The 13,782-nt window shown below is 35.1% G+C and overlaps 1 pseudogene; it reads right to left on the bottom strand.

Moving 5' to 3' along the window:
* Nucleotides 1–4,474: 4,474 nt before the first annotated feature.
* LOC100592940 lies at nt 4,475–7,966 on the bottom strand (annotated as a pseudogene).
* Between the last annotated feature and the right edge of the window lie 5,816 nt (nt 7,967–13,782).

Genomic DNA, 13,782 nt, shown 5'->3' with positions numbered 1-13,782 from the left:
CCAGCTTGGGTGACAGAGTGAGACCCTGTCTCAAAACAAAAACAAAAACAAAAACAAAGCAATAATTAAATGCAGAACTAAAACTTCATAATATGACTGCCTTTTTATAAACATAGATATCTTCATTCTCATAAGTTCTTAGATATGCTGTCTAAAAAGCAAATTGTATTAAACTCTTATTTACAGAAAAATTAGACATAGACCTAAAATATCTCTGATAGTTGTCTTTTTAATACTCAATAATTGAGGAATACAGACTATATTCTTAGTGAATGCATTAAAAAGAAAAAAGAATCCATCATGATAACACTTATGATAGTTCAAAAGAGAAGAAAGAATGAGAAAAATCACAGTAAAAGCAGACCATAGAACAGAGACTACAAGGTCAAACTTTCACACAATACCAACATATATCTTCAAAAATATTCAAGAGGGATTGGATTAGAATTTTATAATTAGTTACGAAAAAGACATCTAGAATATTGTGAAAGATACTCTAAGGGGTGACAAATAACTAGTTTTATGATTGAAAGTGCTTATAAAGCATGAGGCAAAAACAGTGAAGATAAACCTACTCAGGAATTAACCCAGTAGAATTTGTAAATTTCAAGAATGAAAGAAAAATATGTCCAAGTGAAATGATAAGGTTATTGGGAGGTTGGCAAGTAGCTTAGAATGTGTGTTAGAACTGAGTTTATCAGGATAAGAAGAATAAGTGTGCAAGAAGGAGAAAATAAAGCACAGATGTCAGAGCTTGAGCAGATTAAGCATATCCCCATTAAGGGAGAGTCAAGATACTCTAATCCCTCATTAAGCGAGGAGTCACTGTGCTCTAAAGACTAAGTATAGGATTTGTACAGGAAAGAGGGTAAGGGTGAACCAGTGCATAGTGTTAAGGTCCCAACAAGTTAATGTGGCTGCCTCCTTGTAACAGGCATGAACTCAAGAAGTAAAAATAGATGTAAATTCCTGTGAGTAACTATGAATGAATATTTCTTGTGATATATTTTCCATTTCTAGCCACCGAGAAAGTCTGGGAAGAGTAACATTCCCCAAACAATGAAATGACTAGCTTCTAGATTTTGGTTTTCCAGTATCAACTTCCACTAAAATGAACCTCAACTCCTTGGAAAATTTTTAAATTCCAGATTTGGAGCAGGAGAAATAGAATATAATCCTGAATTTTAGAATGAAAAAATATAATTTGGTACCAAACATAAGAAATAAGTTCAAAGAATGATTCAAAGATGATTTGGGACTTGTCAAAAAGACACAAAATCCAGTTAAAGGAGGTTTTCACTGGCAAAATCTGGAATAATTTGAGCAGGAAAATAAATAACAATAATGATAGATTACAACACACTGAAAAAAGTAAGAAACGATGAGTCTATACTGATAAGAATAAATTAATACATTGTAATTTTCATGTGGAAGATGTTTACACAGTTTTACAATGCCTTAACATTAAATTCTAACTACTTACAAAAGAAAAGAGAATGGTTTTATGGAGGAGATGCCTGGTAGGTACTAATAAATCAAATAACGGATACTAACATAATCAGTAACAGGGCAAAAATATTTGGTGCCACCTGACGGTAGGCAATGAGAGCACAGTGGCACATCTCTAATGTTCCTGCCAAGTATTCCAAACCCAATTAAACCATGAGGAAGCATCATACAAAGAAAACATAATGGGCACTGTATAATAAAGTTGGTCTGTAGTTTTCAAAATTGGTAACTCCACGAAAGTAAAGTCCAGGAAACTTTCAGATTGAAGAACACTACAAACATAACAACTAAATGCAACAGTTTATTCTAAACTGGGTAATTATGCTATAGCAGGCATTATTGATATATTTTTTGTTTGTTTGTTTGTGACAGGGTCACCCTGTCAACTCAGGCTTGATCAAGGTTCACCGTAGCTTTGACCTTCTGGGCTCAAAGGGTCCTCCTGTCTCAGCCTACCAAGTAGCTGGGACTACAGGTGTGCCATCACATCTGGCTAATTTATTTTTATTTTTTGGAGAGATGGGGTCTTGCTATGTTGCCCAGGCTGGTCCCAAACTCTTGGACTCCAGCAATCCTCCTGCCTCAGCCTCCCAAACTGCTGGGATTCCAGGCGTGAGCCACCATGCCCAGCCTGAATCCTGAAAGTGTTCTGAAGGTTAGATGAGAGTAATGTATCAATGTCAGTTTCCTGAGTTTGATGGCTTAGTTGTATTATTTAAAAGAATATCCCTGTTTTTGGAAAATATATCTAAGTGTTTGGGAGTGATTTTGTATCAGTCAGAGTTCTCCAGAGAAACAGAATCACTAGAATTAACTAGGAGATACATAATAGAATTTGTTTCTCAGGGAAATCTGATTTTGCTCTAAGGCCTTCTGATTAGATGAGGTCCAAGAAGATTAAAGAGAATAATTGCCTTTATGTAAAGGCAAGTGATTGCAGGTATGAGCCACATCTATAAACTACCTTCATCACAATACCCCTGCTAATTCGCATGCTTTTCCTACATTGTGAACTCTCCCATGAGTCAAATTGACAAATGTGCTCCTTTCATCCTTTTGTAATATCCCTGTATTATTGAATATTTTATATTATAGGATGACTGGCATTTATCTCTAATACATTCTGTGCTTCTTATGGGAGCTAATGTTTAATCTTTCAAGTAGGTACCCCTAGCACGGCATCAGACACATAGGAACTGTTTTGAATAATTAGGTAATAAATGGATGTTTATAGATCTGTGCAAAATAGTCTGTAAATGGCTGTATATGTCTTTGTCAGTAATTGAATTTTCATAATTTCATTTTAAACGTGCATAAAAAATATTAAATATTATCAAGACATGGTTGATGAACTAAGGGATCATAATTTCAGGACACTGAGTTGCATAACTACTTTGGGTTAGTAAGTTTTGCTTAAGTCAGGGATATGTAATTAAATGATAAATAATATAATATTGAACTAAGTTGTAAAATATTAGTTTGGAGATATAAATCAGCAGGAACTGGGTTACTTCAAATCATCATATAAAAACCCAAATGAACAGTACACATTGTCATCATTTTACAATATTTCTATAGACAAGATGATTAGAAATGCTGTTCTAGACATTTTTATGTGTTATGGATACTACACATTAATAATTTCATGAATATTATGCCTATAAGGGTTAGATAATTTGGTTGTATTATTGTTTTGTTGCCTTATAACTTGCATAGCCTTAGGGTTAAATCAACATAATCTTAACATCACTGCCAAATCACTCTTGCAGTTTTTTTATTACACCCTTTTTATGTTTCAAGAATGATTTCAGCCTTTTATATCTAATTTTATAATATACTTGCAAGGTAGTTATTTTTGTTAATTATTTTTAGATTAACTGATTGATGGTCACAGAAGTTAATTAGTTGCCTTAACTTCTAATTATTGATATTGCTGCAGCCAGGAATAGAATGCATGCCTGTAAAACTGCATTCAAGTCTATTTCCTGGACACCACACTTTGATTTTGTCTTTGTTTTACCTATAAAATGGACTTAACTACATTTAAAAAATTATATAAAGTATAATGTTTTATACTTATAAAAAATTTTTATACTGATAAAGATGTGAGAATTATAGAACTTTAGAAACACAAAGGATTATGACAGATTCTCATTTTAAAGAAATTGAGGCTTATAGAAGCTTTACTAGCTAAGTGGTAGAAATTCCTGGACTAAAATATTTTTGCATTACTTGGAAATTCTAAGGGGCAAACAAATTTCATTTGAACACACTTAATGCCAAATATGTTAGCCCATAACCTACACTATTTTGTAATCATTAAATATGATGTTGTATTGATTATTTACCTATTGCCTCTCAGCAACAGTTCCACCCTAAATTCTCTGCTCTTTCATGGTAGCAATGGAGTTCGAGTACTCTATTCTCAGACTATTTTGCTGGTTAGTGTGCTGAGGTTCTGTCCTCACAAAGCATTGTTCAGACATTTGAAGGCAAGGAGAGGGAAGAAAAGGACTCATTTCTTCTTGGTTTTAGGTCTGTCAGCATTTCCCTAGCTTCCAGGTTTGTTTGGTGTTTTTTCACTCTGTGTTTTGCAATTCAATTATCAGATACGTTGAACTTCATCAGAGAGACCCCAGTGTGAGCCAGCTCTGCCTCTTCAGTGGACTGAATCCAGGATATAGGTCAATGGGACCCTTTCTCCAACCACTAATATTTGGTGACCTCACTTTCTCATTTTTGTTGCTGCTCAGTGGTTGGTGGCTGCTTACTGTTTCAATCATCTATCTTTCTTTCTGCTTTCAAACAAAAGTCTAACCAATTCCCTGTATTCCAGTCATTAAAAGGCAAACGACTGTGATTATCTTGTACTAATACAATAATTTAACTAGAAATATTTCATTTGAAATCTGAAATCCAATAATTATTTTGTTTCTTCATAAAGTATTTTATGTAATTTTGTTTTTCAGTTCTCACGGGAGTAGAATTTAATCAGATGTTGTACTTCTGTTGGATAACCTGTAATGGGACAAGCTTGGTGACTCCTCACATAATGAAACACACAGCCATAACAAAACACATAGCTAAAAGTGGCAAGAATAGTATCATTCACCTGGGTTTTACAACACAAGGGGCACACAGTCTGCATTTTGGGTAAGCGGGGACAATCAGAGTTATAGTCTAGGTGGACAGGTGGTGGTGGGGTAGGCGGGGCAGTCAACGACCTGATGGTTTCTTGGTTTTCAGATGAGTACCACCAGTCAAGGAACTGCAAGAAGAATACATGGACAGAAAGGCCAGTTGACAGGGATAAGGCAACACCCCTCACAGCTTTCTTCAGAGCTAACTTTATCTTTTCACTAACACTGCTGGCTGATTGCTGTATCATGCTGGCTTCAGCTGGTTTATGCTCCAGAGCTTGTATATCCTGAATGGTCAGTCGACCTAGCTGAACTCCAGCCAGCTTCAGCAGTGGTGAGTGATGCTGAGATTTTCCTAGGATGTATTGAAGTTGTACAAGAAACCATCCTTCCCAGGCCATGTTAACAAATGGGTAGGCTGCCAGGAAGGGTCTGTAAAATCGTTTCCAGTTGGAATAAGGGGGATGAATAGAATATTCATCCTCTTTTCTCAGCTAGAAACCAGCTTCTCCAGCTTCACTTTCAGATAGAAAAGAAGAACCAGGAACATAATTGATTTCCAAAGCTGCTTCTTTAGGAGACCAGCACTAGCCAATCTGTGAGACTTGTGAGTGTCCCCCATTACTATTCTCTTTAAGCCACAAAAGTTTTCAGAAAATGAGGCACTGGTTCTAGACAGATAATACTGCTGCAGCAGGAGATGTAGCAGAGTAAAGATTTCATCAAACCACCTCCACAAGAAGCCATAGAGGGTGGGGTGTGATTCTGCAAGAACCTTGAACACATGCTGAAGAGCAAGTCTCACTGCTGTCATTAAACTGTCTTGTGCCACCACCACAAAGATGGATGGGTGGTCAACAGCCACAGAAGCAGTCGTGATGAGCCTGTGTTCAGCCATAGTTTCCTGTGTGTACTGGCTTTCACTTTTCCCACAAAGTCGTGAGCATGAACGTTTTGGGGAGGAAGGGTATCAAAAGAGTACTCAGTCTTAAAGGTAAACTTTCTGCATGGTATCCAAAACTCCAAACTCAATGAACTGGGGAAAAAAGATCTGTTCTCGAGGTGGAGGGCAGTCTCAAGGAGGTTAAGAACAAAGTTGACCCGGACGTGGGTGGAAGTGGTATGTGGTAAGGGGGTAAGTTATCAAATGCTGCATCTCAGGGCAGAACATGGCTGTGTGGGACATGTATCAGGGAAGGAGCACGATCCTCTGGAGCTGCAAACCAGGAATCCCACTCCCACCACCAAATCATGAGAGCTCAAAAGCCAGCGGATTCTGAGGATTCAGAAGTGCCAGTGTGAGTCCCGGACACAAGGACTGGCTCCAGCTCTCTGCTTTGAGTATCCCCGCCAGTGCCCACTCTTGCTCACTGACCCCAGATGAGGAGCAAAGAATATGATATATATGTATATAAACATGTTTTATATATAACATATATAACATGTTTTATATTTTATTATATATGCATGTTATATATAACATATATAACATTATATATATTATTTATATATGCATGTTATATAACATATAACATGTTATATATTTCTATATATTATATATTATTTATATATAACATGTTATACATATATTTATATATTTATATATATATAAAAAACATTTTTTTGAGATAAAGTCTTGCTCTATCACTCAGGCTGGAGTCCAGTGGAGCAAGCTTGGCTCACTGCAACCTCTGCCTCCTGGGCTCAAACAATTCTCATGCTTCAGCCTCCCAAGTAGCTAGGACTACAGGTTTGCACAACTACACCTGTTTAATTTTTGTATTTTTAGTAGAGACGGGGTTTGGCCATGTTGCCCAGGCTGGTCTTGAACTCCTGACCTCAAGTGATCCGCCCACCTCAGCTTCCCAAAGTGCTGGGATTACAGGTGTGAGTCATTGCGCATGGCCAATATTTATATATTATATGGAGTGGGTTTTCTTCTTTCTCAAGCAAAAAGAGATATTTTGACTTTTTTGCATTTAAATGAGGCAAATAAAGTATCATAGAGCCACAGTAATATAAATCTCACCAAACAGTTATGATATTTTCAACATTTCTGGTCATATGTTCATCAGTGCTCACATCGCAGACACTAGCTAATCCTGACTGTTCCTTGTGTTACTGCTGCTGTTCGTACTTTCCCCTCCCAGTTGGAGTGCCCTTTCTTTTCATCCTCTTGTACACTCTGACCCTTCTCAAACTCAAAGGAAGTTAGCCTGAGGCCTGAACATGAAGCTTCACCTTTCATATTATACTTTTCAGAAATGTAAAGATACTGGCCGGGCGCAGTGGCTCAAGCCTGTAATCCCAGCACTTTGGGAGGCCGAGGCGGGCGGATCACGAGGTCAGGAGATCGAGACCATCCTGGCTAACATGGTGAAACCCCGTCTCTACTAAAAATACAAAAAATTAGCCGGGCGTGGTGGCGGGCGCCTGTAATCCCAGCTACTCGGGAGGCTGAGGCAGGAGAATGGCGTGAACCCGGGAGGCGGAGCTTGCAGTGAGCCGAGATCGCGCCAGTGCACTCCAGCCTGGGGGACAGAGAAAGACTCTGTCTCAAAAAAAAAAAAAAAAAAAAAAAAAAAAAGAAATGTAAAGATACTTTATTACATTTTCCTGAACAGTGACTGTTTCTCCTTTAATTGTATATATTTCAGTATTTATCACAATTTTTATAAAGATGGGGTACAAATTATAAGTATAAAACCCATTTAGTCATATATTTTAATTCCTGAATTCATTTAGCTTTGCTTTTCATGTATTATTTTGAATAACACAAAGATAATATTGCAAAATATGGTAAAAAGCAATGTGGCCTTTTATATCATCAACAAAGTTTGCATTCAAAATACAACAACAGTGTCTTCTACTAAATATAAATATGAAAGCAATCAACCAATTAAAGCCAATTTATAACTGAATAATAATTTAAGGTTTTTAGCTCACAGTTCAATTTATTTACCTCTTCTATAAATACAACAAAAAGTTGAGTTTGTCACAAAATACATTGCTAAATTAAAATTTGGGGATTTTCTTTTCAGCACTGAAAAATTTTAGTAGATGAGAAAACTAATCTAAACCACTTGAAGGTGTTCTATGTCTGCGAAAACTAAAAGAAAACCTTATGCAAACTACCACAAGAAAATAGTACTCAAATTTTAAGTAAAATAATACCCAATTTTTATTTTTTTACCAACTAACATTGATTTTAATTTTCTGTTTACAATATATATACTTTCAGCAAAACCTACAGCATATCTTTTTTGGACTAGTGTATTTTCTTTTCATTCAGATGAGTTGCTTTTAGCTCTACCCATCTCTAATGTGTTACCAGGATATTTTGATAGTTGTTAGATTATGTAATATTTAGAAAATATTTTTCTCCCAGATGAAGATTAAATTCCCCCATTAAGAATATGAACTTCAAAAATATATTTAACTTGTTACTTTTTCTCTTTTTCTCTATATGTAGTTTTTCCCATTTTTCACCCTCAGGAAATGTTTATTAAGCTTCTAGTATTACTACCTTTGTACATGCAACAGATATTGGTAGTTACTCATCATGTACAGTCTAGGCACTGACATTACAGTGATAAATGAAAGATACTATCCCCATGTTTGGCTTACAAAATTTGGGGAACTAGATAGAAAACATGAATATACAGTTGATCATGTAATTTTAATTGTGATTACTTCAGAGAACACATGCAAAAAGTCCTGATGCAGCCGGGCGCGGTGGCTCACGCCTGTAATCCCAGCACTTTGGGAGGCCGAGGTATGTGGATCATCTGAGGTCAGGAGTTCGAGAACAGCCTGACCAATATGGTGAAACTCCATCTCTACTAAAAATACAAAAATTAGGGATGGGCGTGGTGGCTCACACCGGTAATCCCAGATCTTTGGGAGGCCAAGGCGGGCGGATCACGAGGTCAGGAGATCGAGACCATCCTGGCTAACATGGTGAACCCCCATCTCTACTAAAAATACAAAAAATTAGCTGGGTGCCTGTAGTCCCAGCTACTTGGGAGGCTGAGGCAGGAGAATGGCGTAAACCCAAGAGGCGGAGCTTGCAGTGAGCTGAGATCACGGCACTGCACTCCAGCCTGGGCGACAGAGGGAGACTCCATCTCAAAAAAAAAAAAAAAAAAAAAAAAAAAAACATTAGCCAGACATGGTGGTGTGTACCTGTAATCCCAGCTACCCGGGGGGCTGAGACAGGAGAATTGTTTGAACTCAGGAGGTGGAGGTTGCAGTGAGCCGAGATTGCGCCACTGCACTCCAGAGCGACAGAGTGAGAATCTGTCTCAAAAAAAATAAGTCCTTTCCCTTGTGTTACATCTCAGGTACCCAAAACATAGTCCATAAATATTATCAGACAAATGATTTTAAAAGGCAAAGTGCTGTTTGATTCCAAAGACTACAGAACTGAATCTTTTCTATTCACTCAGAAAAGAAAACATCATCCCCCTATAGAAACAAGACAAATATACAAAATTAAAGAACAGTCCGGGAGATAAATTATATCAAAACAATAGCAAAATGTGAACAAAAGACATTTCCCAAGAATCAGTTCCACATGAATTAGTCTGAAAGTAATTCCTCTGGCATTTATAAGATGAAGAGCTCTATTCAAGTTCAAGGGCTGAGGAACTGCTTGTTCTAAAAATTGACGTACCTGAGTCGTAATTCGATGGCAGAGAAGAATTTGTATGGGTGGAAAGGACATTTCTGGGTGTATTTCAGGCCGGTGAAATACAAGAAGGGGAAATCAAAGATAAATTGACAAAATAAACTTAAATAATATTACTGAGAGGTAGCCAAGGGATAATTTTTCACCTTGTTGCTCCTGCTCAAAGTGGCATTTCCTAATAAATAAGAATTACCTACAGAATAAAAAAAAAAGCAGTTTTACATAGCAGTCAATATGTTTCTTACAAAAGCATGGGAGGCAAATTTCTTCCATCAGAAAAGCTCTGAAATAAGCAGCAAATGTGAAGATAATTCAGTAAAGAAGAAACAGACCTCTTGCATTTGTGTATATGAGGTAATAGAAATAACAAAATACATAGCAAAACTTATGAAAAAAATGTGTAAAGGCCCTGGCCTATAAAGTCTCAATGGGGATAAAAGGAAAACTGTAACATTGAAAATAATTGACTTTGATGCAAGACTAGTGGAGAGAACAGGAGAGATACGAAACAGAGTAAACAAATAATGGGCAGCAAGGAATATGGCAGAAATTTTCCAAACTACACTTAATTTATAAAACATGTGAAGACTGTTTTTTATTACACTGTTATTATATCTGATTATGTAAGCTGTTAGTTATATGCTGTATTTCAAATTTGTCATAATCCTCAGTGAGAAATAGTGGTTTTATAAAGTCTCAAATTTTAAAAACACTGACTTTTTAAAGGAGCTATACCTAAGCAGGTAGATTAAGTAACCATTGCTAAAATATTTCTAGTTAAATAATGTACACAGCAGCATTCTGAAGAAGAAAATTATACATAACAGAAGGCAGATATACATTAGGGTAGAAACACACGTTTATCCTAAGTGTTCCATTTTGGAAACTTCTTTAATTTTTTTGAGCCTTAATATCTTCAAAGAAGAAGTATTTAAAATTGATAATGCATATTTAATAGTTTGAGGATCATATATAATATTTTTTATCTTGAAGCTAGCATATGTTTTTATTGAAGTATGATATTGAGTATATAGATAAATCAAAAAGGTAATAATAGCAAATGGTATTAAGAAGCAACAGAAATCACATAAGTTTCTGACTTTTGAACTGACTTACATAAAAGTTAATACAGCACAAAGCAGCATAAAAGAGAATTGTGATTTTTATTATTTTAAACCACTGCTTCTTAGGGACAAATCTGTATTTTGATTCAGTCTCTCACACAAATGTAGAAATATGTAATAAATACATAAATAAACAAAAAATAAATAAAAGCAACAACAAGTTTAGGCTCATTTCTAAGCCCAGGGACAAACTTAAAAATTCTTCTAACACAATTTTTGCCAGGCCTTCTAACCTAGTCCTGCTCTTTCATGTGACCTAGGTTATGAACCTGAGTGTGTCCAAATTTTTAACTTTTCTCTATTTTTGGAGTATAGTTTTGCTAATGAAGCTCGGGGGCAAAAAGAGCTTAAATATGCATTATTTGGGATATTAAGATTTTCAAAAAATTTTTACAAGACAATTATCATTAAAGGTTATTTTAAAAATATAGTGTCTACCTATTGTTGAAGTAGCCTCTCTAGGATTACCTATTGAACTATAAACCGAAAGAAGAAAAAAATTTCAGTCTCCAATACTTAACTTTTATTCCTACAATCTTGCTGTTCCAAAATTTTGCTTGTGTTTATATACTTCTATATTTAAGTCATACATAATTCATATAGGCCTTAAGGGAAAACTGCTCTATTATAATAAAAGCAAAGTCCATAAAAACTAATTAGAAAATAATTACCAAGAAGACAAAGAAATGAGAAATGTTTCAAGCTTTGAAAAATGTCCCTTCTATATTAGTCTTCCATTTTGTCTTACTAAGCTCAGGCTATTATAATAACATACTAGAATCTGGGTGGCTTAAACAACAAACTTTTTTTTCTCATATTTCTGGACATTGGAAGTTAGAGCATCAGCAGTGTCCAGGTTCTTGGTGAGGACCCAGTTCTGGTTTATAAAACTTCTTCCTGTGTCCTCAAATGTCAGAAGGAGCCAGTTTACTCTCTGGTTTCCTTTCATAAGGGCATTAATTCCATTCACGAAGACTCCACTCTCATGGCTTGATTACTTCCTAAGAACCTCACCTCCAAATACTATCATACTGGGATTAGGGTTTCAACATGTGAATTTAGGGAGACGGGGGTACATTCAGTCCATTGCAACTTGGTTATGAGTACGTATTGGGAAATTCAATATTCAATGTTGATTTACTGCAAGATTAAAATTTTGGAGTCATTTCCTCTTTTATATGAAGTGCACTCTAATTTTATAAACTTGGGAATTTGTCTTCAGTCATATTCCACTGAAGAAACAGGTAAGCCCATCATAAAAAAATCTTCCATCCTACTTTGTAAAGAGTTCTCCATTTTGATAATAAATTGAACAAGTGTTTTAATTTTAGAATGTTAAATTTATCTCTATTGCCAAAGAGAAGTTATTATAATTTAAACATGTTGATAATATTATCAAAAAAGATTTGATAAAAATTTGGACAAACAGCATACATATAAAAATAAAAATATCATTTCTTAATTTATGTAACAGCCAAAGTAACTATATTTGTTTTTGCACATCAGCAAATTCAGAACCATGGCAATGCCAAATGTCTGAACATTTTATAAAGAATATCTTATATATTCGATATATTATCTATAATTAATAATATTATTAATACTATTAATGATAATATTATATATTACATATCTTATATAGATACCAAATATAAAATGTCTAAACATTTTATAAAGAATATCTTATATTTACCCTTAGGCCAAAAAGTGAAAAATAATTTTGCCAGGTTTAAGAGCTTTTTTGTTTCTAATTTTTGTTTCTTTGTTTTATAAATAACCAATTTTTACATTTATTTCAGGTTATCTTATCTATTCTGATTTACTGTTGAGACTACACATCCCTATTTGGTGTAATAATGTTTTAGTTATTTTAGTTGCAACTGGTAAAAACCTCCTTTTTTTTCAAATATGTTTCTTGATTACTATTTTTTACATGGTATATATGAGTTTAATATGCATGTGTTTAAGCTTCAAAAGCTACAACTGGGATTTAGCTTAAAATTTCTAACTATGGCTGGGCTCGGTGGTTCTCGCCTGTAATCCCAGCACTTTGGGAGGCCGAGGTGGGCAGATCACAAGCTCAGGAGATTGAGACCATCTTGGCCAACATGGTGAAACCCCGTCTCTACTAAAATACAAAAAATTAGCCGGGCATGGTGGCTTGTGCCTGTAATCCCAGCTACTCGGGTGGCTGAGGCAGAGGAATAGCTTGAATCCAGGAGGCGTAGGTTGCAGTGAGCTGAGATGGTGCCACTGCACTCCAGCCTGGAGACAGAGCAAGACTCCGTCTCAAAAAAAAAAAAAAAAAAAGAAAAATTCTAACCATGACAATTTGTAAACATATTGTTTATTGTTTCTACCATTTTCAGAATTTCCTCTCAGAAATAATGTCTGTTTCTCATTATTAAATTGATATATTATAATCCTTGGTAACTTTTGGTATTATCAATCACCTCTATCGAATACATTTTTCTTGGCTGTTTCTGAAGTATTCTACTTTGGTTATTTAGTGATAAAACTATTTTTAAAAGAGTTCTCTTCATTTTAACTATTTCATAAGGCTCTGTATTTTGGCTTATTTTTGTCAAATCATGCAACTGGAAATGTATTACTTCTATGGGCATTCCAATGGATTTCCACATCATGTATATTTTATGATCATTATATATCTATGACCATTCTCTTTCATTTCATGTTTTAACATAATCACCTTAGCATTTCATATTGTAATTGAATTAATATTGATATATTTTAATGTTTATTTTTTCAATTTCCAAGGATTTTAAAAAATATATGTTGCATTTTATCAAATGCTTTTAATCCCATTTTTAAATTTTCTAATTTTTGTATTTTATGATACACCACATTTATATAATCCTTAAATATAATTGTTACTTGTATTTCTATGAAAAATTTATACGAAAAATATATTGGCTTTGTAAAGCTTCTGCCAATACACTGCTAAATTATTTTAAATATCTGATTAATTTTCATCTATATGGATAATAAAAACTAGTATTTTTTAAAGTGACTACTATACAGCAAGTACTTTCTCAAAAATCAGACAAGGAGTTACACAAATAATTATTAACAAGACGAGCACTGGTTTACATTATGAATTAGAGTTGGCCAGGTGTAGTGGCTCACATCTGTAATTCCAGCACCTTTCCAGCATGCCTGTAATTCCTAGACAGGTGGATTGGGGCAATATGGTGAAACCCCATCTTTAAAAAAAGAAATAAAAAATTTACCCAGGCATGGTGGCTTGCGCCTGTAGTCGCCGCCACCCTGGGAGGCTGAGGTGAAAGCATCACTTGAG

This window comes from Nomascus leucogenys, chromosome 5, assembly GCF_006542625.1.
Source record: "Nomascus leucogenys isolate Asia chromosome 5, Asia_NLE_v1, whole genome shotgun sequence".
Classification (NCBI taxonomy): Eukaryota; Metazoa; Chordata; class Mammalia; order Primates; family Hylobatidae; genus Nomascus; species Nomascus leucogenys.
Note: the sequence above shows the minus strand (reverse complement) of the source record. Positions and strands in the feature narration are given on the sequence as shown.